The following is a 3,716-nucleotide window of genomic DNA, read 5'->3' as shown; positions in this document are numbered from 1 at the left end:
CCTAGAGCAAGGTCAGCAAACTGACCCGTTGGCCAAATCCAGCATGCTGCCTGATTTTGTAAAAAATACAAAATAAAATAAAAAAATCATTAGAACACAGTCATGCCCTTTTGTTTATGTGTTGTCTATGGTTGCTTTTGCAACTACAACAGTAGGGTTGAGTAGTTGAAACAGAGATGTATGGTGTGAAAAGTGGGAAATATTTCCTATCTTGCCTTTTACAGAAAAAGTTTGCTGACCTCTGGCTTAGAGAGTACAACATGTACCTTGTTTTATAAAATTTAATATAAGAGACTGCTAAGCCCCATCCATCTGCCACCACCTACTCTGGATGCAAAACATCAAGTCATGGATAAAAATGAACTGGTTGGTATAGAAGGACAAACTGGCTGAGCAGGAGTGATATGATGACATGGCAGCCATCATGAAGTCTGTAACTGAGCAAGGAGTAGAATTATCCAATGAGGAGAGGAATCTTCTCTCAGTTGCTTATAGAAATGTTGTAGGAGCTCATAGCCATCTTGGAGGGTCATCTCAAGTATTAAGCCAAAGACAGAAGATGCTGAGAAAAAACAGCTTTGGTCGCAGAATACAGAGAAAATTGTGACTGAGCTAAGAGATATCTGCAGTGATGTACTGTCTCTTTCAAAAAGTTCTTGATCCCCATTGCCTCACAAGCAAAGAGCAAGTCTTCTATTTGAAAATGAAACAAGAACGACTCTCATTACATGGCTGAGGTTGCTGCAGATGATGACAAGAAAGGAATTGTGGATCAGTCACAATGAGCATACCAAGGAGCATTTGAAATCAGCAAAACAAAAATGCAAACAATGCATCCTATCAGATTGGGTCTAGCCCTTAACTTTTATGTGTTCTGTTATGAGATTCTGATCTCCCTGGAAAAAGCCTGCTGTCTTGCAAAGACAGCTTTTGATTAAGCCATTGCTGAACTTGACACATTAAGTGAGGAGTCATACAAAGACAGCACACTAATAATGTAATTACTGAGAGACAACTTGACATTGTGGGCCATCAGATACCCAAGGAAATGAAGCTGAAGCAGGAGAAGGAGGGGAAAATTAACCAGATTTCTAACTTCTGTCTACTTCATTCTAAAATTTACACAGTAGACCATTTGTCACCCATGCTATCCCACAAATAGTTTTTTTTGTTTGTTTGTTTACAATTTATGACAGGTTTATGTTACTTCTATTTGAATTTCTGTATTTCTCATGTGGTTTTTATGTTTAATATTAGGGGGATTGGAGCCTGTTAACATAAGAGAATTAGCTGTTTTCATCTTGAGGTGGCCAATATATAGATGTGGAATTTTTATACAAGTTATAAATGTTTGACATAGTACTTTTGGTACATTCTATCTTCACAAGGGCCAGTATTAAAACTGCTTCCATGTCTAAGCAAATAAAACTGCATACATATTGGTTTGTCCTGGTGGAAGATAAAAGGGATAATTGGTTCCAGGCATACACGTAGTTATTTTGGGTGCTTTAAGGTTTGGGTCACTTTCAAGGCTGTGGTAGAAATAGATATCCCATAGATATTACATGTTGATCCATGTGTATCTATGGACTACACAATTTCAATGTCCACACCCTTGACTGCAGCTGCAGAATTGTTGCTTAAGACAAAATTTTGACCCACTTTACTCTGAAGAAGGGCAGAATGGTTCACATTCCATTATTTGTAAAATTACCTGTTGTTTGTGTTATTTTTTTCCTACACTTATTTTATTTGTATTTAAATGTTTTAGGCAACCTTAGAACAAATGTACAAGTAATGATACAGTAAAAATGAGTTGCTTGATATCCATTACTTCATGGGTATTAAGCAAAGCAATAAAACAAAAAACCCATGTATTTAACTTTTTTTAGGTTTTTTGCTTTTGTGATTTTTTTGATCCTTGCTGTGCCGGTTTGGATGTATTATGTCCCCCAAAACGCCATGTTCTTTGATGTAGTCTTGTGGGGGCAGATATATTAGTGTTAATTAGGTTGAAATCCTTTGAATGTTTCCATGAAGATATGACTCAATCAACTGTGAGGGTAATGTTTGGATAATTTCCATGGAGGTGTTACCCTACCCATTCCGGGGGGGTGTTAATTAAACCACTGGAGTCGTATACAAGAGTTCACAAACAGAAGGACTTCAGAGCAGCTGTGAGTGATATTTTAGAGAGCAGATAAGAGCAACGTTTTGAAGAGTGCACAGGAGCTGAGACTGGAGCTGGAACACAACCTGGAATCAGCAGACACCAATCATGTACCTTCCCAGCTAACAGAAGTTTTCCGGATGCCACTGGCTTTCCTTTGGTGAAGGTATACTTGTGTTGATGCCTTCATTTTGGACATTTTCATGGCCTTCAGACTGCAACTTTGTAACCAATTAAACCCCCTTTATAAAAGCCAATCCATTTCTGGTATTTTGTATAATGGCAGCATTAGCAAACCAGAACACTTGCCCAACATGCATTTGCTGTAAAAATAGTTAACAGGGAAATAACTTGATGATAGCTAGCTTTGTTTAATGTCTTATAATATTTTCATGAACAATCCAAGCATAATTGTTAAGAATACATGAATTAAGTTGATGTAAGTGGAATAAAAATTTTGTGAATGAACTTTTCAACTGCTTTTTCTAGAGATTTTCACGTAAATTAGTCTTTCTTCATGTAAATTAGAAGTTTTGAAACTTCTCTAAAAGAAATTGTACATTTTTGGAAATTTATTCCTTATTCCCTTTTGGCAGCTAATGGGCTTTTACAAAGTTTACATAAGAAGTTTATCATAATGACAAAAATACTACTCATGTAACTACTGTTCCCAACCATGTCCTATTGTCCTTTGCCTCCCTCCTTCCCTCCACCCCCAATCAATTTCTATTGGGGGGGGGCTGTCAATTGGATAAAAGTAATGTGCTTCATTTACATTTTTGGTATATGGCATTTCTAACTTAGGAATCCACAGCCCACAATGTTCTTGGCCCATCGTGATGTTGGGTAGCATTAACTGTAAGTTTTGTGCTTCCACTTTTGGTTTTTAAAAATTTATTGATAATCTTGTGGCACACCTTCAATTTTTTTAATTCAATTTTATTGAGATATATTCACATACCATACAATCATCCAAAGTGTACAATCAGTTGTTCACAGTACCTTTATATGGTTGTACTTCTATCACCACAATTAATTTTTGAACATTTTCATTACTGCAAAAAAAAAGAATAAAAACTAAAGTAAAAAGGAAGACCTAAAAATCCCATCCCCCATCCATCCCTTTTATTCATTTACTTTTTGTCCCCATTTTTCTACTCATCTCTCCATACACTGGATAAAGGGAGTATAAGCCACAAGGTTTTTACAATCACATGGTCACACAGTGTATGCTATATAATTATACAATCATCTTCAACAATAAAGGCTACTGGGTTGCAGTTCAACAGTTTCAGATATTTCCTTCTAGCTATTCTAATACACTAACAACTAAAAAGAGATCTCTAGATAATGCATAAGAATAGCCTCCAGAATGTCCTCTCAACTCCATTTGAAATCTCTCAGCCCTGAAACTTTATTTTGTTTCATTTCTCTTCCCCCTTTTGGTCAAGAAGTCTTTCTCAATCCCTTGATGCTGGGTCCAGGTTCATCCCCAGGAGTCATGTCCCACATTGCCAGGGAGATTTACACCCTTGGGAGTCATATC

At 36.7% G+C, this 3,716-nt stretch overlaps 1 pseudogene; it reads left to right on the top strand.

The window, feature by feature from the left end:
• Nucleotides 1-358: 358 nt before the first annotated feature.
• Nucleotides 359-1,083, top strand: LOC119531294 (annotated as a pseudogene).
• The last annotated feature ends 2,633 nt before the right edge of the window (nucleotides 1,084-3,716 follow it).

The sequence above is a fragment of the Choloepus didactylus genome, chromosome 4 (assembly GCF_015220235.1).
Source record: "Choloepus didactylus isolate mChoDid1 chromosome 4, mChoDid1.pri, whole genome shotgun sequence".
Lineage (NCBI taxonomy): Eukaryota > Metazoa > Chordata > Mammalia > Pilosa > Megalonychidae > Choloepus > Choloepus didactylus.
The sequence above is the reverse complement of the archived record's forward strand: the minus strand, read 5'-3'. Positions and strand labels throughout refer to the sequence as shown.